The 24,721-nt window shown below is 42.0% G+C and overlaps 1 long non-coding RNA gene, 1 other non-coding gene and 1 pseudogene across 3 annotated transcripts; 2 read left to right on the forward strand and 1 right to left on the reverse strand.

Annotated features, from left to right (window-relative positions):
• Positions 1–976: 976 nt before the first annotated feature.
• Positions 977–1,050, reverse strand: TRNAN-GUU. Its single transcript has one exon. It is a non-coding gene; the product is annotated as a tRNA-Asn (tRNA).
• A 7-nt stretch (positions 1,051–1,057) lies between these two features.
• On the forward strand, positions 1,058–2,199 carry LOC111529037. Of its 2 annotated transcripts, none has more exons than XR_002727253.2 (2): positions 1,058–1,180; positions 1,955–2,199. It is a non-coding gene; the product is annotated as an uncharacterized LOC111529037 (long non-coding RNA). The 2 variants fall into 2 exon arrangements; XR_002727254.1 differs by having other exon boundaries at positions 1,065–1,180; positions 1,958–2,199.
• Positions 2,200–10,169: 7,970 nt separating this feature from the next.
• Positions 10,170–24,721, forward strand: part of LOC111529036 — a 17,390-nt pseudogene continuing 2,838 nt past the window's right edge.

Genomic DNA, 24,721 nt, shown 5'->3' on the forward strand with positions numbered 1-24,721 from the left:
TGACGTCAGAGGGCCGCAAACTCCACTCTCAGATGATTGCTAATGCCACCATTTTATGAACGTGGGCCCCATGGAGAGGCACGAAACTCAATTGCACATCTGCACATTTTTCCTCTTATAAATATTCATATTGGAATATTATTTGGTACTGCTCCCGTGAAAGATACATTTGCAGAATATACTCAAATTAGAAGCATTATATAAACACTATAATGTAGCAATGGCGCATCCAGTTCTCTACACTATAGAAATATCTGCGATGTAGACGTTTCCACAATGACCAAAGATATGTATACAAGAATGTTGACTGCAGCCTTCTTTGTAATCCTAAAGCCATGAAACCAACCTCATCCCAAAAACATTTTTTTTTTTTTGAGATAGAGTCACACTCTGTTGCTCAGGCTAGCGTGTATACCGATCTGAGCTCACTGCAGCCTCCAGCTCCCAAGTTCAAACGATTCTCCTGCCTCAGCCTCCCGAGTAGCTGGGATTACAGGTGCATGCCACCACACCTGGCTAACAAAAACATTTTGAAAAGGGTTAAATAAATCATGCACAAACTGGGGAAAAATACTGTTTTCAAAAATGATGGAGAGGATCACTATGATGATGACTGATTCCACTGGTCACATTATTGATAGAACAATCAGTAAATCTAGGCACATCCTGGAGATACTACTGGACTCTTATTACTAAGATATGAAAAAATGGAGACATGTAAATTACTCGTTTAAGCGTATAACTCGCTGAATTAGAATTTTATCACACCAGAAGTGGGTTCCTAGGTCTCTGTTTCAGCATTCCCGAATTACACAGGTGTAAACCTGCCACTTCAGGAGATACCGGGTTAAGAATCTGGTCGGGGAGGTGGACATAGATCAGTCATAAATTAGTGGCTTGGTACTCTGGGAAGATAAAATCTTCCCCATTTATGTAGTGATTGACAATGTGTGCATGCTTTAAAAGTTGCAATAAGCGTCCCTGGGTGGGCTCGAACCACCAACCTTTCGGTTAACAGCCGAACGCGCTAACCGATTGCGCCACAGAGACAAGCATTGCTGAATCCCCTACGCGGTATACGAAGGGCGCACTCACTAAACTTCCTCCGTCCCTTTTATTCTCAGGGCCCACCCGGAAGGACGACTGAGCAAGGCCTTGGAAAACCAGAGAAATTAGGGCGGTGAGTCGCCCTGATCACGTCGGACACCTGCGTCTTAGGAGATTTTGGAGCCAGACGGAGAGCCGAAAGGCCTTCGCCTGCCCTGCCCCTCTCCTGCTTCAGAAGCCCCCAGAAACTCCCGGGTCGGCGACCCAGCCCGAGCCGCCTGGGGTCCCAAGGGAAGCTGAACGCCCGGTGGGCGCCGGGGTTGGTTCTTCCCGTTCTTTGTTCTTTTGCCGCCTTCACCCAGTGAGGGAGCCTGTGCCCACCCCGCCCAGTCGCTTTCCGGGCCGCTGCGGAGCTTTCGCTGCCATCTTCGGATCCTGTGTCCCGCACGGGGGCTCCACCAGGGCAGGGATGGTGGCGAGGGTCGCTCGTGTGTCCCCTCGCGGGGAGCAGGGTCTGGCACTCACCAGGGCGCCCGACTAGGACTTCTCGAATGAATCCATTGCGGCCTTTAGCTTTTAGTCCTTTGAAAGAGCCCTGAGAGTGGAAATCAAGAGGTTTTTTCCATGGGGAAGTTCTGTTTACAAAGCGTTGATTTCTCAGCACCCCCGCGGGGCGGGCAACTGGCGGGGCCTGCGGTGCACCCTCTGCGAGGTGGAGCCGCGGGGACTCAGCTGGGCGGTGGTCGGGTCCTGGGGCGGTAGGGCGGGAGCGGAGGAAGGGAAAAGCAAAAGCTGGGAAAGAAACCGGGAAGCGACGGACCAGACATCCAGACCTCCTGAAAGGCTCCTGCAGAGGCACAGGTGGGATATTCTGGAAGTGAGTATTCTTTTTGTTTATTTATTGTAGCAGAATGGGGAAATGGAGAGAGAACCGGAAAGAGCCCCAAACTCGAGGACCTGTTGCTCCCAAAGAATAACATCTTCCAGAACTAGACAGAAACCTAGGCGTTTGGGAGCCCTGAAATCCTTGGAGGAGTAGCATCATCATGACCCTCTGTGTTCCTTTTTGCAAAGGACTTGCTTCCATTGTTTGTTTGTTCAATTGTCTGTTAAATAAATAAATAAAACCCTTTTCATATCTCTTTAAAATTACTTTGGTTCTATTATTTTATGATTACAAATAATGCTGTAGTCATCATTTTGTACACTTCTCATTGCCCACTGGTATATTTCTATAGGGTGGAGGCCTGGAGAGCAGTTGTTCCAGCATAGTGTTTACATAGCTCTTACTTCATTCCATTTTCTTTCCTTTGTTGCTTTATTAGCTATAACCCTTTTCTTATTTCAGTGGCTGCATTAGGGTTTCTGGGATACATCTTTAATTTATCACAGTCTGCTTTCAAGTGTCATCATACCTCCCTCTCTGGCCTTTATCCTAGTGTTATGTAATTTTACTTTATTTATTATAAACTTTGTGATTATTAATACTTTTATTTATTAGGTCAAATATTTTTTAAAATATTTAAATTATAAGAAAACATATAGTACATGCTTTCTAAATGCCATTTCCAAGATTTGTTTCTTCGTATAGGCCCACATTTTTATCTGGTATCCTTTTGCTTCTGCTTGGAAGACTTAAGATTTCTTGTAGCATGGGTTGGTGAATTCCTTTAGCTTTTGTATGTTTTTCAGTATCCTTATTTCACTCAGAGTTTTGACATTTTATTTTTGCATAGAATTCTAGGTTAACTTTTTTTCTCTAGGTACTTAAAAATTGTAGCGATTTAGGCAGGATTGTCATTATAATATCATCTTCCTTTCCTGTGTTTGTAAAAAAGGCATAAAGCCAGTTTCTCGTGCTGGTTATATAATTTTCAGAATGTGTATTTAAAATTAAAATATTAATTTTTACTAAAAACTAAAAATATTAATCATGAATGTCCTAGATTCATCTTAAGTTCCACCAACAGTGCACTTAAAATGTGCCCAACCTAAGGGTCAAACCTACCTGCTGACGTGTAATCTGTGTTTGTGAGACATTCTCAACAGCATTTGCTTTCCCCAGCCGAGTGATTTTCCTCACATCTGAATGTCTTCAGTGCAAAAGGAAACATTTTTCTTTGCAAAAATACTTTAAACTATTCTTACCTCAAGTAAGTGCATTAAAAACAAACTTCTCAGTTGCATCTCTGGAATCCATGGAAAGCCTGAGAGAGACAATCAAGTCCTTCAGGATCAAGAACTAAACAAGGGAGGACAAAGCGTGGCTTCTTCACTAGGAGTCAAGCCAAAGTCAACTGATTTGGTCTCCAACGGAGACTGGAACTCAGTTCACCAGCGACGTGAGGACCCGGCCCAGAGGAGGTGGACTTTTCTCTTCGTGGTGCCTTCAAATAGGAAATCTCCTAGGATTTCTTTCTTTCCCTTTGATCTACTTCCAACTCTCCCGTTCTATTTCTTCAAGACCTTTTTCGGATCCCTACTGAGAAGAAACTAAGGGCCGGTGCCCTTCCCTACCGGTCCCTCTCTGGTTGGGTGTCTTTGGCGCCCAAGCTCACCCGGAACTTTGCTGCCTGCCTGAGACAGCGAGAGGACCAAGGAGCGCGGCGAGTGCGGTGGGAACCACAGAGTCACCACGCACCTGCGCCTCATGGGCTCCTAGCAAATTGAATAAATGCCCCCTGGAGCTTCTCTGCAGGTCACAGGGAATGGGAGGGTGGCTGCCGACCCAGCGGGAGAAGCTTCAAGAAGCCTTGGGAGGACCTGGCCCTGACCCTGGGCCTTGAAGACAGGCCTGGCCAGGCTGATTTTGACAAGTAGGCCCAAAGAAAAGGTTCAAGGGCGGCCCAAACCCGGACCCCGAGATTAAGGCTCTTAAATAAGTCTGAGGGTTTTGAGCCTGGTCATTAGAATCGATCCCACCTGTATCAGAAGACTCCTTTGCCAAAATTCAGAGACCAAGAAAGAGAAAGATTGGGCAGATCAAAGTCTGTAATTAACCCAAAGAGGAAACATAATTTTTCTGAAAAATAGTATGTGTGCTGTGAGAAAAAGACTAGCCTCAAGGAGAATCTGTTTCTTTGGCTTAAGTGTAGGGAAGAATGGAGTTGCAACCAACAATGGTGAATTGAAACGGCAGGTGCATCAGGATGTAGACATCAAGGAATCAAAAATATTTTACCTCAAAATACATTTCTTTGACATATTTTGAGATGTCTGTTTAGAAAGCCAGCTGCAGAAGTAGCCCTGCGAAGTTGTCTTTTGTTGGGGAGATTTGCATCTGTAGGGAATCTGCATTGATGCAGCCAAGTCTTTCCTTGCCCAGATCTAGGAAAGATGAACTGAGAGTCTGACACCTGTAAAGGTCTGAAAGAAACTTTTAGGATTTATTCTCTCTGAGGGCTGCTACCTGTAAGGTTTCATTTACATATTAAGACCAACTTTGCTAGCCAAGCCTCCTCTTCTCTCCCTCCCACAACCTGTCTTGCCCACAATAAATGGATATACCTCTGACTCTGATGGTGCCTGGTTTTGGCCATGCTTTGAGCCCTCATTCATTCTGTTACCTCGAGATGGTATATAAGCTTATGTATCCCATTGTGGGTAGGGTAGGGTAATCACTCTGTGGCCCTCCCCATGTACATGTCAGTACATTTTATACCTTTTCTCCAGTTAATCTGCCTTTTGTGACTTGATTTTTGAGTGAAATTTCAGAGAGTTAAGAGGGAGGGATTCCATTGGTCCCTACAGTTTTGGAGCTGTAAGCAGGATAGCAAAGCTCTGCTCTTCTGGAAGCTGCAGTGAAGAACCCAGGATCTGATCAGCTGTCATAAGGGTAAGAATTTTTTACCAGCCAGGCTCCCGGCCTCCTTCTCTGTGTGGAATCTGATCAAGTGGACAGTAAAAATCACTGTTTCTTTTCCCTCTCCAAAATCTCCATTAATGGGAGAAAAGGATTTGTGTGACTAGTCTTGGGTGTAGTGACTCTAGTGTGCTTTTTGATACTTTGTGGTACCAATTCATATTGTTTAATCCCTTTCTTCCCAGAAATTGTCTGTTCCTTTGTCTTTGTCTCTATGTGTTATTCTATCATAAAAGGGGGTACTGGTTGAGGTTCTTTCTCATCTTATTTGATGTCCTTGAGAGCTTGACTTGTGACCAAGTGGGAGCACTTTCTCTTGGTTTCCCCTATCTGGTAAGAGGTGGTAACTTTCAGGTTATAGTAGGTGGCCTGTCTGAAAATGACTGGGAACCCGAGCACACTTTTTGTTCTCACTATGTCAAGTTCTTGGGGTTTGTCTTAAGAAATCCCATCCCTTCGAGGCTTTTGTCATCTGAACTCTTGTTGCCTGATTAGTCCTAAGAAAACTCAATCCCAAGAGGGCCTACATGGTATCACAGACTCACAGGTCTGTGACTGGAAGCCCGCACAAATTTGTCCAGATGATATCTGGAGGCAAATATCATCCTTAACCATCTGTGGCCTACTCCTTGCATTGAACTTTTTTCTTGGAGGGGAATCTTTGGGATTACCTCTTCTATGACCTTCCCAGGAAGTTAACCTGGAAAATGACATCCTGGGCTTTCCACAAAGAGAATTTGGTTGAATTGCTATTGGAATAATTACACCATTGGAAATTCTAGTTGCCAGTAGACTGAAGATGGATCCCTTAAATTAGACACTGAATTTTAAAAAGTTTAGAGATCTCTTATTTTAAACAGTTGATGGAAGGTCAAATTAAAAGAAAGGCACATGCTAGTGTCATAGCTACCCTTAAAATACTCTACCTTGCAGTTCTGTACTTAAAGTTCTGTGCTTTTGCTGCCATAGCCTGGGTTCCATTTCCAGTCAGGGAACCAGTTTATTTTGGCTTGATATTTGTGTGGCTTTTGACTTTTTGGAATACCCATTTATTGATCCTTTCCCCTTTCATGGGCAGCTTTTGTTTGTTTGTTTGTTTATTAAGATGGAGTCTCACTCTATCACCCAGGCTGGAGTACAGTGGTGCAATCTCGGCTGAATTCATCAAGGACCTATGGCTTCCAACACCATCAGTTGTCTGTACTCACCCACCTTCAGCAGTGCTATCTGGCTCTAGTGAGCAATAACATTCCAGAAGAGGAGAGAAGGCTGCACAAAGGCCTGATGTTTGTGTCTCCCCATCTAGACAGACATAGTAGCATGCAGGGACAAAGCGAAAGAGAAGAGTAGGCAGAGACAATGTGAATCTGTTCACCACATATTGTAAATGCATTTAAAAATATTCTTAGCTCATATTTGCAGGTAGTATTAATTATGAAGTTGTTGGACTGAGGACTTTATTTGTGACTTTCACCATCTTCAAAGTCAGCAATGAAGAGTTTCTTCCTCATTGAATCACTAACATGTTTTGGATCTCCCTGACTTCCTAGTTTGCTGACCTCTGACCTCTAGTCCCAGACTTTAAAGGCCCATGTTATTACATTAGTCAACCTTTATAATCTCCCCATTTTAAAGTTAATTTAATTGTATATGCAAAATCCCTTTGCCATGCAATGTAACATAATTATGTAATTAGCAACCATAAGAAAGCTGAAGTGAGTTTTAAACCAACCCAATTGTCCCATAGAACTGATGTTTACGGTTTCTTTTGAATAAACATAGAAATTGACCCTTTCAGTCTTGAAATTTGAGAAAGTTACATTTGTATTATCTGAGTTCCTTTCTCAGGAAACCAACCATCTCGACTTCCAGATAGTATCAAAGAACTGAAATTTACCAGAGTACCACATCTGGACAATGAGATGTCAGACCCCTTATTCCATCATAATTGCCTAGGTGACCACATGCTTCCTGTTGACCAGTTCCTCTTTCTTACCTCTCCGTAATTCCTGTTTTCCTGCATGTAGTTCTATTTCTTCCCTGCTATCTAAACTCTGAATTTTTGTTGATCAGGAAGATGGAGTTGAGACTGATCTCCCATCTCCTAAGTTGCAGTGCCTGATGAAAGCCTTCTTCCCTGGCAATACTAGTTGGCTCAGTGATTGGCTTTCTCTGCAGTGAGCAGCAAGTCTTAAACCAAACCTCTGGTGTTTCAGTAATAACTATCCTAATACCAGAAAAAATAAACAAGAGACTTTAAGACAAAATAGTTACCAAAGACAATCAGGAATATTTTGTAATGATAAAAGGGTTAATCCATCAGGAAGAGAGTACAATTATAAATACATATGCATCTAACAGAGCCTCAAGACACAAGAAGCAAAAACTGACAGTATTGAAGGGAGGAATAGACAATTTAACAATAGTAGATGGAGACTTTAATACCACAACTTGCAATAATGGATAGAGCAACTACGCAAAAGACCAATAAAGAAATAAAAGATTTAAACAACATAACCTACCAGACATCTATAGAATACTCCACTCAACAAAAACAGAATACACTTCCTCTCAAGCACACATGGGACATTCTAATGAATGTGCTAGCCCTTAACATAAATCTTAATAAATTTAAAAGGACTAAAATCATATAGCTTCTGATATATCTCATAAACTAATACTATTAAACACTATAGTTTCAGGTTAGCATGTAGGGTATGCAGTTTGTTGGTCCTGCTTCCTTCTGTTTGTCATGAATGTGGAGGTGACCATGGTTACACATGTGTAGGCCAGTAGCCCAGGAAAGTCAGGCAGCTGAAGGGAAAGGACAGATATTCCATAAGAGTCTCCCTATGTCAGTCTCACAAAACCAGGGAGGAATTGATACATAGGAAGTGAAGAGGTACATCAGAGGATCACTTCTCTTCTGTCTATCTATGCCTGTCTTTAAAACCTCAGTTTCTCTCCCACTAAACCCCATTGCACAGGAATGCTGTTGATCACCACCAACCACCACAGACTCATGACTTTGATTTTTACCATGATCTGTCTGAAAATATATCCTCAGGCCAATGGCGTTGGCTCAATGCAAATCATTAGTGTTCCATAAAAACTGCTTCAAACAAATAGTAACAGTTTATAAGTCATTCCAAATTAGGTGGCCACTACATGTATTTAAAGAGATATACATACATTATTTCAGTGATTGTGATAAATTGGAAAGAAAGCCTGTGGAGTTAGAATGAAAATCATAAGTGACAAGCAAAAAATATGTATATAGAGATTATAACACAAAGCAACCCATACATAGAAGAGGAGGGTGGGGTTAGGAGTTATGAATATCAACTTGTCCTTAAGTTAAGTGAACAGCCAACATGGGCCAGGAGTGGTGGCTTATACCCGTGATTCCAATACTTTGGGAGGCCAAGGTGTGAGAATAACTTGGGCCCAGGAGTTTGAGAGCAGCCTGAGCAACATAGTGAGACCCCCATCTACACACACACACACAAAATAGCTGAGGTTGGTGACATGTACCTGTAGTCTGAGCTGTTCAGGAGGCTGAGGCAGGAGGATCCCTTGAGCCTGGGAGTTTGAGGTTGCAGTGAGCTGTGATCACGCCATTGCACTCCAGGTTGAGCAGCAGAGCTAGACCCTGTCTAAAAAAAAAAAAAAAAAAAAAAAAAAAAAAACTAACATGCTTCCCCAGTGGAGGAAAAGATGCCACTATAACATTGGTTTGCAGCAAGAAGTATATTAAGACACTGACCAAAATCCTTTTATTACTTATTTTGCTTTTATTTTTTGCGACAGGTTCTCACTTTGTCACCCAGAATGGAGTGCAGTGGCATGATCTTGGTTCACTGCAGCAAAAAACACCTGGACCCAAGCGATCCTCCCACATCGGTCTCCTGAATAGCTGGGACTACAGACACGCCCCACTATGCCCGGCTAATTTTTTTTTCTTTTCTTTTTTTTTTTTTTTTGAGGTGGAGTCTCACTCTGTTGCCCAGGATGGAGTGCAGTAGCACTATCTCCACTCACTGCAAGCTCTGCCTCCTAGGTTCACGCCATTCTCCTGCCTCAGCCTCCCAAGTAGCTGGGACTACAGGCACCCGCCACCACACCTGGCTAATTTTTTGTATTTTTGGTAGAAACGAGGTTTCACTGTGTCAGGCAGGATGGTCTCGATCTTCTGACCTCATAATCCACCCGCCTCGGCCTTCCAAAGTGCTGGAATTACAGGCATGAGCCACCATGCCCAGCCCTATGCCCGGCTAATTTTTAAAAATTGTTTGTAGAGGCAGGGTTTTGCCCTGCTGCCCAGGTTGGTCTCAAACTCCTGAGCTCAAGTGATCCAACCACCTTGGTCTCCCAAAGTGGTGGGATTACAGGTATGAACCACTGCACCTGGCCTCTAAACCCATATAAATCAATTATTCACACACTGAGCAGCATATTCAGGATTTTTTTTCTTATAGTATAAATGATGTGGAAAACTGGAGAACCAAAGAAGAACATCAAGACTATCTAAAAGTGTTAAATTTTTCATTAAGAAGAAAATGACTTCATGACAGTCCTTAAGACAACGATACAACTTGAGGAAATATGTATTCCTTGATGTTTTCTATGCATTTGCAATAATAAACAATGAAAATATGGTTAAATTTTAGAAAAAGATAGGCCTGTGGTATTGTCACAAGGGTATACAAGTACTGAGAATGACTGGTGAGGGAGTGGTCTCCATTGGTGGTGACCCTCAGAAGATACCTTGTGTTTCCACATGGCCTAGACACCAGGAAGGCAGAGATCCTAACATTCCATGACACCCCCACCTTCTAATTCTGTTATCGTTACTCCAGACCGTTACGTGGCACTGTGTCTTATCTCTCGCATTCCTATCAGAGCCTGAACCACAGACAGTACCTCAGATTCTAAGCTCAGGCACCTTGTGCCTTGTTTTTGTGGCTAAGGATTCTCAGAGTTGTGGGATGCTGACAAAGTTTATCCCAAAAGTAAATTATGAATCAGATCTGCTTTCTTTTGACACATTTAAATCCTTTGTTTAATGTAAAGAAACTTTATTGAGGTATAATTTACATACTATAAAATTTACCCATTATAATTGTACAGTTCAATAATTTTTAGTAATTTACTCAAGTGGTGCAACCATTACCTTAATCCATGCATTTGTTTTTAATGTGTTATTTGTTTGGGTTTATTCTCCCTGGGCTCTGATTCCACTTCCTCCACAAGCTTCAGCATGGCCGTATCTCCCACCACTTGTTTTGGTCCAAGGGCAGAAATGAACATCCTGGAAACCAATCAGTACTTGCGCTCTGAACTGGAAAAATGCAAACAGAACTTCCGAGACCTCACAGAGAAATTCCTGACATCCAAAGCAACTGCCTACTCCCTGGCCAATCACCTGCAGAAATACAGTAGGTCCCATAGGGGCATGGTCACCAAAGTGATAAATGATTGTCCATTTTCCTCTGTGAAATGAAACACTGCAGACTTTATTCTCTATCAAAATTAATTTTATCCTGACTACCCTCCCAAAAAGGTAGAAGTGGGCATTTTACTCTCAATTTGCCAGGGACAGAAAAACTGAGGCACAAAGGTGTAAAGTTTGCAGGGCGAGTGTAGTGAGGAATAGAGACTAAAATCTTGGTTTAGGCATGAAACTGAATTTCCTCTCTCAGCAATGAGTATCACCTTCTACAAACATGTAACATCACTGTTGGTTAAAACATCTCAGGATTCAATTTAAACTTTTTAAAGAACACCCATTTGCACAGCACTGTGCCAACAGCACCAGGGGTGAAAGAAGACATAGTATACCCTATCTGCCTTGAAGGAACTTAAAACTACTTATTCTCAACTGAGTCACAGATATGTGGAGGTGCGAACCTCAATAGCAGACATGGAGAAAAGTCTTTATGATACCTGGATCAAGATTGTCTTCCCACATAAGTTCAAATAAGCCATTCCTCATGCTCCGGTTAGATTGAGGGTATTTCCAGAAAAATCAGAGACTTTGTAACACCCTTTCTGTCTCTCTCTGAGTATCAACTTTACAGACAGCAAGCAACTGCAGGTGGACATCCAGGATCAGAGCTATGAGACATATGGCCAAAATGAGAACAAGGCCAAGTGGAGCAGACCGCCGTTCTCAGTAGAAGGCCAGGCCAGGTTAAGAGCTGGTCCTTTCCTCTCCACAGTCAGCTCTCACATTTTTAAATTCACTGTAAAATCCCAAACCTGTTACTAATAGTTGGGGAAGGGAGAAGCTGTAATGACAAGGAAACATGGGAACAAGGGCCTGAGAGGAACAGGGATATTAATTAGAAGAGGATTCTGGTTAACACTGAAATTGAGTTTGCTTTCTAATTTCTACAATTATTGTAAAATAAATCATTGTGTGGGGGGTGGCTAAAAGTTGCTGTCTAACTTACTGTGATAGAAAAGTAAAGCCAAAAGCCCACTTATTAAAGAAGTGAAAAGATGAGCTTTGGTGTGTGGAAAAACTAGTTTAAAAAAAAACTTCGTTCATTATAATTGTAGGAAAAAAAATTCTCAAGCTAGAGAAGAAGAATGATATTACCTAAGACCTTAGTATAAAGGTATTATTGTGCAGTGATTAAAGAGCATATACCCTAGGACCAAATTTCCTGAGTCAAATCTAACTTATGGTCACTGTGCCTCAGTTTCCTCATCTGTAATGGTAATAGAGTAGTAACTACCTCTTTGGATAGTGGTGATGATCATATGATGATAATTCTTAAAAACCTACTGCAACAGTACCATGACAAACACTATATGTTGGTTCTCCCTTCAAAATACCACCTATTAGCTTTCGGGCATATATCATTTGGATCTTTCTCCTCCATATACAGTTTTACACAGTTGTATACAGATAAATGTTTAAATCTTTGAAATATTTTGGGATTATTGAAACTCTTGAAGCAGGAGAACCATCAGTCCTACAGTTCTTAGTATCTTCCCAAACACAGGAAGTGACACAGGAAGCCATTATTTCATGGCCTTATGTTCATGTTTTATTTAAGAGGCTGTAAGGCTTGGTAAATTGGCCTTAAGATTTGAAGTCATGGCTGGGCGCATTGGCACACTCACTGTAATCCCAGCACTTTGGAAAGTCAAGGTGGATAGATCATTTGAGGTCAGGAGTTCGAGACCAGCCTGGCCAACATGGTGAAGCCCTGTCTCTACTGAAAATACAAAAACTAGCAGGATGTGGTGGTGCACACTTGTAATCTCAGCTACTTGGGAGGCTGAGGCAGGAGAATAACCTGGGAGTCAGAGGTTGATGTGAACCGAGATCATGCCACGCCACTGCACTCCAGTCTCGGCAACAAAGTGAGTTTCCATCTCAAAAAAAATAAAGAAAGAAAGAAAAGAAAAAAAAAAAGATGTGGAGTCAGACCTCAGGGGATGTGAATTCTGACTGCCTCATTCCAGTTGAATCATCTTATCAAGTGGTTTTATCGGCCTGTGGGTTCTTCTTTCCTCATTTCTAAAATGGGGAGTAGTTGAGAGACTGAGGAATAAAGATATGGAAATCGCAGTGTAAAGCCTGGTACTGGGGATACTTTTATCTTTGAGATAGACCCTGCATCCTGCCCTGCAGGCAGTGACCATGGTAGCACGTCCAGCCTTCCATGATGCAGGCATGTCTGTCTTTTCTCAGAGTGTGAAGAGTGCAAAGACCTTACAGAATCTGTGCTGGAGGAGGAGCTGCAGTTTCAGGAGAGGGAGCTGGCTGAATTGCCGAGGCCAGTTGCAAGGCTCTGGTAAGGAGGTACCTCTGTGGGAAGTGTACAAATCCTCTTTGAAGTGGGGCAGTCCAGGCTGGTAGAACAAAGAGAAAATTTGTGCAAGGAGAAGGGCAGAAATGTATGAGGCAGGCACAGAACTAGACTAAGACACAATGAGGCTATGGTCTAGTTAGGCGTCTAGGGTTTTCCATTAAATAGCATGTTAGTAAAATGGAGACAGCTGCCTGTGTTGGCATAATAGCAATGTGGCTTCTATTTGTGTGTCCTTGGTCAAATTTACTTCACTTTTCTGCGTGTCATTAACCTAGGCTACCTCATTTATAAAATGGAAATACTGACAGTATGTACCTTAGAGGGTTATGAAGATTAAGAAGATTAAATGCACAATTGCAAGTAGTTAGAACCATCTCTAACACATAGAAAACTCTGAACAACTATTTTCTATAATTATGTTTGTTCCCATTTATAGATGTGGTGATTGTCGTTAACATTTTCTTTCTTTGTTTTTTTTTTTTGAGACGGAGTCTCGCTCTGTCGCCCAGGCTGGAGTGCAGTGGCCGGATCTTGGCTCACTGGAAGCTCCACCTCCCAGGTTTACGCCATTCTCCTGCCTCAGCCTCCCCAGTAGCTGGGACTACAGGCGCCTGCCACCTCGCCCAGCTCGTTTTTTTGTATTTTTTAGTAGAGACGGGGTTTCGCCAGGTTAGTCAGGAAGGTCTCGATCTCCTGACCTCATGATCCGCCCGTCTTGGCCTCCCAAAGTGCTGGGATTACAGGGTTGAGCCACCAGTCATTAACATTTTCTATAAGAGATATTTTCAAACTTTCCAAAGTGCCTTTCATGGTAAGAATGTTTCTCCTCCAAACTTTAAAAAAAAAGTGTTATACTAGATGGAGTATTAACTGGTAGGGCTATGGGATAGATAGATGATTGAGCAGCTGTTGTGTAGAAAATGAATTATTAATTTGCTCAGGACCAGCATTGACTATCCTTAGAGGGTTTCAGACATAACGTAGATTGTAGCATTCAAAACTTCTTTTAATCTTTCTTTTAATCCTTTGTTGAAATGAAATCATAGAAGCTGAAATGTGTAAAACTCACCAAAGCAGAGATATTTGATTGAAGGGGGGATAGGTCTGGAGCCCCTGCTTCTCCCCAGTGTGTGTCTTTACTTCCCCTGACACTTTCTAGTAACTCTAAGGAATAGAGTTTGAAAGAGGACCTGCGGATAACTACTTACAAGAATATCAGGGAGAAAACTCAAGCATGAGATGGGGTAGATGACTGCAAATGTTCAATCCAGCTCTGGGACTACATGGTTCTAAACATTAACTGAATAACTACTTGCATTGTACATACTACTGGGTGCTGTAAGATGGGTCATAGGTGGCACTGTCTTTAGACTCACAGAGCTCACACTCCACGTTGGAACCCATGTGTATTAGTCCATTCTCACACTGCTATAAACACGTATCTGAGACTGGGTGATTTATAAAGAAAAGAGGTTTAATCGGCTCATGGTTCTGTGGAATGTACAGGTTTCTGCTTCTGGGCAGGCCTCAGGAAACTTACAATCATTGTGGAAGTTGAAGGAGAAGCAGGCGTGGTCTTCACATGACCAGAAGAGGAGAGAGAGAGAGAGAGCAAAGAGGGAGGTGCTGCACTTTCAAACCACCATACCTCATGAGAACTCACTCACTACCACGAGAACAGCAAGGGGGAAATCCGCCCCCATGATCCGGTCACCTTCCAGCTGTTCCCTCCCCCAACATTGGGGATTACAATCCAACATGAGATTTGGGTGGGGGCACAGAGCCAAACCATATCACCATGAGAAATGCTTATACAATAATTAGAAAACAATGAAATCCCACATAGAGTAATGAAATTACTACTCAGAACTTTACATTTTTTTTTTTGGAGATGGAGTCTTACCCTGTTGCCCAGGCTAGAGTGCAGTTGTGTGATCTCAGCTCACTGCAGCCTCCACCTCGCAGGTTCAAGCGATCCTCCTAGGTCAGCCTCCCAAGGAACTGAGAGTACAGGCGCACACCACCATGCCAGCTAATTTTTGTATTTTTAGTAGAGATGGGGTGTCGCCATGTTGGCCAGGCTGGTCTCAAAATTCCTGACCTAAGGTGATCCGCCTGCCTCGGCCTCCCAAAGTGCTGGGATTACAGGCGTGAGCCACTCTACCCAGCCAGAACTTAAGTTTTAATTGCCTTCTTACTGATTATGGTCTATCTTCATGTCATTCAAAAGAATACTGCCCTTCTTGACCTTTTCACTGATTTTTCTTTTTAACTTTCAATAATACCAGAGATACCTGGCCAACATTTTTGAACCTGGCTTTTTTTATTTTTTATTTTTTTATTTTTTGCCAGTTACTGTATAATACTTGATGTATATTGTACGAAAATGTACTTGGGCTAAAGTGGGGAACCAAAGGGGCATCTTTTTAAAGCAAAGTTAATAAAATAACAGATAACCCCAAGGCTGTTTCTTCATTCCTTCTGCCACAGGCAAGTCACACAACTTGTACAAGAATTAATCTTGGGCCAGGTGCGGTGGCTCATGCCTGTAATCCCAGCACTTTGGTACAGTGAGGTGCATGAATCATTTGAGGTCAGGAGTTCAAGACTAGCATGACCAACATGGCAAAACCCCATGTCTACAAAAAATATATAAATTATCCTGGCATGGTGGTGGGCACCTGTAGTCCCAGCTACTTGGAAGGCTGAGGCAGGAGAATTGCTTGAACCTGGGAGGCAGAGGCAGAGGCGGAGGCAGAAGCAGAGGTTGCAGTGAGCTGAGATCACATCACTGCACTCCAGCCTGGGCAGCAGAGTGAGACTCTGTCTCAAAAAAAAAAAGAAAGAAAAAAAAAAAAAAAAAAAAGAAAAAGAAAGAAAAGAAAAGAAAAAAGAAAAAAAAGAATTCAACTTGGGAGTTCCTCACAGGGATTCTAAGAGATCTCTCCTCTGAAATTTCTATAATCTATTATTCACTACATTCCCTCTTACTCCTCTTTCCCACGTTAAGATACATGATCCCTTAATTCAGGCTCAGGCTGAAGAACTGACCCACTTACTACAGAAGATACAGGAAGGGAGAGGTGTCTACTAGCTTTTCACCCAGCAGGTGAAGAACACAGTCAAGTCTTTTGAGGGCCTTCTCAGGAACACTGGCATTGCCTACTACCAGAGACAGAGATTCTGTGAGCAAATGGTACAAGGAAGCCAGCTGACAGAGGTTCTTGTCAGAAAACTTGCCACAGGTAAGTTGGCTACAGGCTCTGAAGACCCTTAGCTCCTCCCAAGTGCCCCAAAGTGGGGAGAAAAAATGCAGAGTTATCTCCTTTGTAAATTTTATTTTAGTTTGGACTATAGTCCTTAATCTGCATTCTATTGTTTTCTCTTTAGAGCACTCAGGTAATCACTTTTCATATTCTTTCAAGAGTTCTGAGTTTTGTTTTTTATTTTGAGACAGAGTCTTGCTCTCTTACCCAAGCTGGAGTGCAGTGACACAATCTTGACTGACTGCAATCTGTGCCTCCTGGGCTCAAGCATTCCTCCAACCTCAGCCTCCCAAGTAGCTGGTACTACAGGTGTGTGCCACCATGCCTGGCTGACTTTTGTACTTTTTGTAGAGACAGGGTTTCTCCATGTTACCCAGGCTGGTGTTGAACTACTGAGCTCAAGTGATCCACTTGCTTTGGCCTCCCAAAGTGCTGGGATTACAGCTATGAGCCACTGTGCCTGGCCTGAGAGTTCTTAGTTTCAATCAGTAAGAGAGAGAGAATATAGTGGATTACTTCATCTTGATGAGCATAAGAACTCACCTTCATTTCTGGAAGATATTTTCACTGGGTGTAGGATTCTAGTTGACAGTTTTTATTTTTAAAGTGTTTGAAAAGTGATATTCCACTGTCTTCTGGCTTACATTGTTCCCAACAAGAAGTCTGTCATAATTCTTAGTTTTGTTCCTCTGTACATAATATGTCGTTTTTCCTCTGGCCACTTTTGAGATTTTCTATTTATCACTGGTTTAAAGCAGTTTAGTTAAGATAAGACCTTGTATAGTTTTATCTTTTACATATTGGTTTACTTTATCTAGTTTCTTGCATCTGCATGTTTATAGTTCTCATCAAATTTGAATAATAATGACATATATGTCTTATACATGGCATATACAATATATTATATATGGCACATGTGTATCTCTTCTTTCTCTCTAGCCTCTCATTCAAACACTCCAGTTACATTTGTATTAGCTGCTTTGAAATTTTACCACAGCTGACTAATGGTCTGTTCATTTTTGTTGTATCTTTTTTTTCTCTCTTTGTTTGTTTCTATTTCCAGGTCTTGGAATTGGTTAATCTTTCTTCAGCAGTATCTAATCTGCTGTTAATCCTATCCAGTGTCTTTTCATCTCAGACTTTATTTTTCATGTAAATTTAATTTATATCTTTTTTTAAGGCCTTCTATGTAACTCTTCATCATTTCATATTTTCCCCTAGCTTGTTTATTTTATTTTATTCTATTTTTTGAGACAGAGTCTCGTTCTGTTGCCCAGGCTGAAGTACAGTGGTGAGATTTCAGCTCACTGCAACCTTCGCTTCCTGAGTTCAAGTGATTCTTGTGCCTCAGCCTCCTGAGTAGCTGGGATTACAGGCACGCGTCTCCACACCCAGCTAATTTTCATATTTTTCAGAGAGATTTTGCTTTACCACATTGGCCAGGCTGGTCGCCAACTCCTGACCGCAGGTGACCCACCCACCTTGGCCTCGCAAAGTGCCAGGATTACAAGTATGAGCTGCCACACCTGGCCTAGCTTCTTTAATACAAGGAATATAGTTATATTTGTTTCAATGTCCTTGTCTACAGATTCTGTCATCTGTGTCCTTTCTATTGTTTTTTTAATTCTCACTTGATGTGTCCTTTCTAAGTCAGTTTAAGCAGATTGATTTTTTTTTCCCCTTCTTATCATGGATTACAGTTTTCTGTCTCTCTGCATTCCTAACATTATTTGATTTGGTGTTAGACATTGTGAATTGTAACTTATTGAGTGCTGGATTTTTTTGCATTTTGTGTTAAAACTATTTTAGCTTTGTTTTGGTATACAATAAAGTTACTTAGGCCGGGCACGGTGGCTCAAGCCTGTAATCCCAGCACTTTGGGAGGCCGAGACGGGCGGATCACGAGGTCAGGAGATCAAGACCATCCTGGCTAACCCGGTGAAACCCCGTCTCTACTAAAAACACACAAAAAAACTAGCCGGGCGAGGTGGCGGGCGCCTGTAGTCCCAGCTACTCCGGAGGCTGAGGCAGGAGAATGGCTGAACCCGGGAGGCGGAGCTTGCAGTGAGCTGAGATCCGGCCACTGCACTCCAGCCCGGGCGACAGAGCGAGACTCCATCTCAAAAAAAAAAATAAAAATAAAAAAAAAATAAAGTTACTTAAAATCAATTTGTGTCTTTTAAAGCTGGCTTTTTAAATTTTTTAGGCAGGATAAGAACAGCTATTAGTCAATGGCTATTTTTTTTCCCAATGTGGAGGCAATATGACTTTTAAGAAAATAGACCTTATTTTTTAGAGTAGTTTCAGATTCACAGCAAAATTGAGCAGGAAGTACAAAAAGTTCCCATATACTCCCTGCCTGCACACATGCATAGCCTCCTAGACTATCAACATCTCTCTCCAGAATGGTACATTTATTACAGTTGATGAACTTAAATTGACATGTCATTATCACACAAAGTCCACAGTTTACAATGGGGGCAATACTCTTTTGAAGATTCTAAGACAATGATCTCCCACAGATTTGGCACCAGGGACTGGTTGCATGAAAGACAATTTTTCTACAGACAAGGTGGGGGTGGGATGGTAGGGGTTGGGAGTTGGGTGGTTTCAGTACGAAACTGTTCCACCTCAGATCATCAGGCACTAGTTAGAGTCTCATAAGGAGCGTGAAGCCTAGATCCCTGGCATGTACAGTTCACAATAGGGTTTGTGCTCCAATGCTGATCTAATGCCATTGCTGATCTGACAGGAGGTGGAACTCAGGCCATAATGCTTTCTGGCTGGCTGCTCACCTCCTGCTGTGCGGCCCCGTTCCTAACAGGCCATGGACCAATGCTGGGGGTTGGGGACTCCTGTTCTAAGCAGTGCTCCCTCTATTAATAGGGATTTTCACTCTAGCTGATGGAAACACCAAGTGTTGCAAACTCTGTGTGAGCTACAGAGATTATTCCTTTTAGGAAGTTCTTTTCCCTGCTTTGCATAATTTCCTCAAATTCATGTACTAATGAGTACTTAGCTGAAGATTGAAGACAGATATCCAAGGCATTCTGTCTGTGCAGCAATTTATTCTCTAGTCTGTCCTGTGATGTCTACCCATCCTGACTTCTTCAAACTTACTACCAGGCTCTGCCTGGGTCCTCCCTCCCTGCTTTGCAGTTGACAATCTCAGGAAGTAAACTGGAGCAATCACAGGACTCATCTCTTTTATTTTCTCTCTCTCAGGGATCACTGTACTGTACTGCACTATATCCAATGTTGAAGCTAGAGTTTAAAATACTTTTTCCAGTTTCTTAGTTGTTTAAGGTGGAGGACAAATCTGGTCCCTATTACTCCAACTTGGCCAGAAGCTGAAGTCTCCATTCAATCTTTGTGGTCAGAAAGAACAGTATGACAGAAGGCAGCTTGTTAGAATGGGAAGACCCCTGGGCTAAGAATCAGAATTGCCTAGGCTCTAGTCTCAGCACTGTATTTACTAACTTTGTGCAAGTGATTGATCCTTCTTGAATTTCTGTTTCCTCATTTGTAAAGTGGGTCAAATCATAATTCCACGGCTGCTGTACAGATCAGTTGAAGTAGTGTCTTAATGTTCATGAGTGTATTTCTCTTTCAGGGTTATTTATTTATTTATTTTCAGGTCCCGATAAACTGTCCACATCTTTTGGAGTTAGTTTAGGCACAAGATAGAGTAGAAGCTGATGTTAGAAAAGTTGATTTATACTGGAATATTTTTCACAGAATCACCCCCAATTCTCACTAACAAACTGAGAAAGAAAAAAAAAAAGAATTACCCCCAAGAACATCTGAGGAAGCACAATAGGGACAGACTTGAAGGCACCTGGGCAGTCCTCTGGTTTTGCAGTAGAGGTAGGACAGGGCTATTTGTCCTCTCAGAGACTGGAGCAGGTTCTGTGTGTGAGTAGCAAGGGGACAAACAGTCATGGTCTGGCAACCAGCTTGTGGCAGGAAGGAAGGTTACAACTGGAGAAGTCCAACGGGCAGCCAGGCAAGTATTCTTTGAGCTGGGGAACAAAAGACATTTAAAACTTTCTGCTCTGCTTCAGGCAGCTGATGATGACATCAGGAACACCCTGTCCAGTGGACTCAGGCAAGCCCGCCAGGCCACTTCTCTAAAGACACAACCTGAGGCCTCCTGCAATAATTCTCCGAGAGCATTCTGAACACACATATAAAGTGTTATGTCCCTGATCATACAGGCCCCATGTGTGCAATGTGTGAAACGGGACCTGCTTAATTTCTGACTAGCTCTTTGTAATTTTGATTTGCAGAAAATCACAACGGTAAGAAAAATGAAAAGAGGCAAAGACTATTGGCTTCCAGGTAACTCTAAATGATGAAGGGGCTGATAATGGACTGATCAAATCTAAAGAGAATTCCAGAAACAAGGGTTCAAGAGGTTAAAGGTCCCAGATCTAGAAAAAGCAGAAACTGCTGAGTGTTCCTTTTTTTTGACTGATTATACAATGTATCCTTTAAAAAATGGTTCTCTGCTCTCTTTGCAATTCTTGTATTGGTTCTTATTTCCTAGTAATTTCTCACACTTAGTTAACTAGTCAGTCTTACTGAAAAGTAAACTAACCAGGGATCCCTGGTTTCTGTATCTTTAAAGTCTATATGGTTACAAACCAAAGTGAGATGCCTTTCTGGTTTCTGCACAGTTTTCCTGAATTATGTTGGCAGATGTTTTATAGCCAGAAAATTACCTTGAAAATAAACTGAGACCATGCCAAGTATTTAGAGCTAGGGGTCTAAAATCTGCAAAAGCCCTGGGATGTTACGTTGTCTCAAGAGCCAGTATTCAATGGACCACTCCATATCATGTTAAATAAAATCTGAACACAGCATTTTGAAGCCAATAGTATGGGTCTCTGTGTCCTGTGTGCCCTGAGTGTATTTTAGAGTAGTTGTTGAGTCTGCTGCCTTATCTGTGTGTTATGAGGTCAACGCACTGATCACTTGCTGTTTTCACTTCTATACTAACTCTCGGCCCACTCCCAGTCAAAAGTGGATTGTATACTTCCTCTTTGATATGATGGTCCATTTTGTACGGAACCCCGTCTGTACTAAAAATACAAAAAAAAAAAAAAAAAAAAAAATTGGCTGGACGTGGTGGTGCATGCCTGTAATCACAGCTACTTGGGAGGCTGAGGCAGGAGAATTGCTTGAACCCCAGGGTTGGAGGTTGTGGTGAGCTGAGATTGCACCATTGCACTCCAGCCTGGGCAACAAGAGTGAAACTGTCTCAAAAAATAAAAAAATAAAAATAAAAAAAAAAAGAGAAAAGAAAAAAGAAAGAAAGAAAAATTTTTCACTTTTGCTCAGCTTTTTTATCAAGCAAAATCCCAAAGGTACATGTACTGTAAAAGAACATTCACTATAAACATCTTTCTGTGAATCCTTATTTCTGTCCCAGCCACCATGACCCAATAATCTCTAGAGCCTGTTAGTGTTCTCCAGATTGAAGCCTTCCCTCTAACTGCTCCTGAACTCCGTGATGTAGTGGAAAAGGTTTGAGGCCTCAATTCTCATCCCAGGTTTTTCACCTACAGATCATATGGTCTTAGCCTCTTGACACCATTGTCTCCTTATGGCCAAAGATGGAACTGTACTTGTGTGATATCTGAGCACCCTGTTGGCTTTGACATTCTAGGGCTCTTCCCTTGGCACCACTCTCTTAATTAAAAGGAATAGGATGTGGACTTAGGAGGGTTATTTCTCTGCAAACTGTCCTCTATTTCTTACAACAAGTTATTTCTGAATGTGCACATTTGAGGCTAAGCAAATCCCTTCCTGGAGGTGGGAAAGACCTTTATTTCTCTCCACAGGAGTATTATGGAGAGTCAATCGATGCTGAGGAGGTAGTAGAAACCTAGCTAACTCATCTGCAGGGGCTTTGAGCAAGGCTTTTAGAATCATAAGGTGGCTGGGGTACTGTGTCCTACACCACAGGCCAGCTAGTTCATTTCAGGAGACTTTCTTTTCAATCTATTATTACTATCTTCTTCTAGGACAGAGATTATCTTCACTACCAGAGATTATCCACTTAGCTGCACTCAGTTTGCACCTGGCCTGTATCACCACTTAGCTCTCACTCCAGCCTCAGTTGGGTATCAGCAAGACCTCACCAAAGGTTATTGTTTCGTTGTGTGTGTGTGTGTGTGTGTGTGTGTGTGTGTGTTTCAGGTAACAACTAATGTTGGAACTATCAAAAGCTATTCTCTACTTTTAACAAAGCTTAGTCACAAACAGTTCCCCAGTTGATGAGAAAAACTGAAACAGAACGATTGAAAGTCCAAATCTGAAAGTTCCATCTCTGAGAAGCCAATTTTACAGCCACTCCAGATTTGTACTCCAAATGGATAGTTTGATTGTCGAAATCACATCCCTTCAGCCTGCAAATGTGATAACTGCGCAAGAGACAGTGATGCCTAGATTCATAGATAATCCCCTTTCCCCCAACCTATATGTAACTGGAGTCAACAGCAGCTGGAGGAAAATGCAAGGACTTGGAATCAAGATTAGGTTAGAATAACACTGCTGTAGACTGTTTATCAGCTCGTCAGCATATGTCCGTTTTCCTTAAAGGATGAGCGTTTAGAAACCTCTGACAATAAAGTTTATTTTACACACATTCTCTTGCCTATGATTTTTTTGTACAAATCACAATTATAAAACTTTCTTGCTCTAGCTAAAAGCAGGAAACTCAATCATGAATGTGTTCACTACATGTATACCACAAAATGATAGCAACCAGTCTGAATGCATCACTTGATTCCAAAATTAAATGTTAGCACTCAGTAGTGAAACTACATGTATCTCCAACTCTGGAAGCCACAGGCAAGATATTCCTGTTTCCTTGCAAGGAAACAGATCTATAAGTAAGGCAGCAGTCTCACACATGTACATTCCTGGGAAACCCATGGAAACAAGGACAGTGACGCAGGGCAGGCGAGCCCCAAAACTGGTTTGTAGCCTGGAAAATTTCTCCCAGACTGTTGTTTCCTTGGCTTTGCCAAGGAAAGAATTCAAGGGAAAGTCGCTGGTGAGAGAAAGCAACTTTTATTGAACTGGTGCTGCTTCTTGCAGAGCAGGGCTAATCCATAGGCAGTGTGCCCAGAGTTGGTGCCTGTGGGCTGCTAGTTGTATTTAGACCCACTTTGAATTACATGCCAATTAAGAGGTAGGTTATTCAGAACTTTCTGGAAAAGGGGCAGGGAGTTTCCAGAACCATATAAAGTAATTTCCAGGCCATTGCCAAGGTGTGTTGCCATGACATTTGTAAACTGGCCATGTCCCAGTGGTAGTGTCTTTATGCTCATAAGCAGTGAGGGCAACTAGAGGTCACTTTCGTCATCATCTACTGGTTCCAGCAGGCTTCTTCACTGCGCCCTGCTTTGACCAGATCCTGCTCTGTTCAATGGGGTTGTGACTGGAAAATTACACCTACTGGTCTCCTACCTCATTTCCGCATCAGAGATTATATACTCCTCCTTAATCTTAAAGGGCTTGCAGAAGGGTGGAGGTTCATCTTCTGTAACTGCTTCCTGCTGATGTTATGGGCATAGACCCTGCCTAGCAATGGAGAGGCAAAATCTCTGGATACCTGTTCTAAAAGGCCCAAAGGCAGGATGTCTTTATTTTTTTGGGTCAGAAGAGGGGATGGGTTGGAAGCCTTGTGCCAGCATCATCTTTACATGGAATTATTGTAATCTAGAAGACACAAACATTACAAGGTACAAGCAAGGACCAAAGATTAGTAATAATCTTGGTTTCTTCCAATGCCAAGAAGCCTTAGAGAGACAGCAGCAGTAAAATTGGGCAATGAATCATAACTTTTCTCACTGTTCATAATATCCTCCACAATCCCAGTATAATATGAAAATGGTGTTATCCTCAAGCCCTTCACCATAATATCTGATAGACGGTAAGGGTACAGCATGAGATGATCTTGGCTGTACTTTAGCAGTTCCTCATAGTATATGCATTCATCTTTCTTGACATGTTTAAGTTACAGATAATTTCCACCATCCCCAAAAGGTCTGTAGACGCCAGGCATGGTAGCTCATGCTTGTAATCCCAGCACTTGGGAGGCTGAGGTGGAAAGATTGACTGAGCTCAGGAATTTGAGACCAGACTGGGCAACATGGCAAGATCCCCATCTCTATAAAAATTATTTTTTCATATTTAAAGAATAAAAAAATTTAAAAGGTCCGTAGAGTCCCTTTCCAAGCAATCCCACCTTTCTCCCCTTAGTTAATCACTATTCTGATGTTTATCTTCATAGATTATGTTGCTGTCTTCTTGAAATTCACATAAATTCATTTTTTGTGTTAAGCGTTTTTTTCATGTCTTTGAAGTGTATCCATATTATTATATGTACCTGGTTTATTTGGGTGTTACTGGTGAGTGTTATTCCAATATGTGAATACAATGCATATTGGAATATGTTGGTGGACAATTTGGTTATTTCTAGTTTGGACTATTATGAAGAAGACTGCTGTGCATGAATATTCTTGTACAAATCTATTTATCAACAAATACTCTGTGTTTTCTTAGACTTTGTATTTGTCTCTATTTGGCATCTATTCATCACAGGACAATTACAATAACTATATTTTCTTATTTTCTTTTCCTTCCTTCTTTCCTTCTTTCCTTCCTTCCTTCCTTCCTTCCTTCCTTCCTTCCTTCCTTCCTTC

The sequence above is a fragment of the Piliocolobus tephrosceles genome, chromosome 1 (genome assembly GCF_002776525.5).
Source record: "Piliocolobus tephrosceles isolate RC106 chromosome 1, ASM277652v3, whole genome shotgun sequence".
In the NCBI taxonomy this organism is placed as follows: domain Eukaryota; kingdom Metazoa; phylum Chordata; class Mammalia; order Primates; family Cercopithecidae; genus Piliocolobus; species Piliocolobus tephrosceles.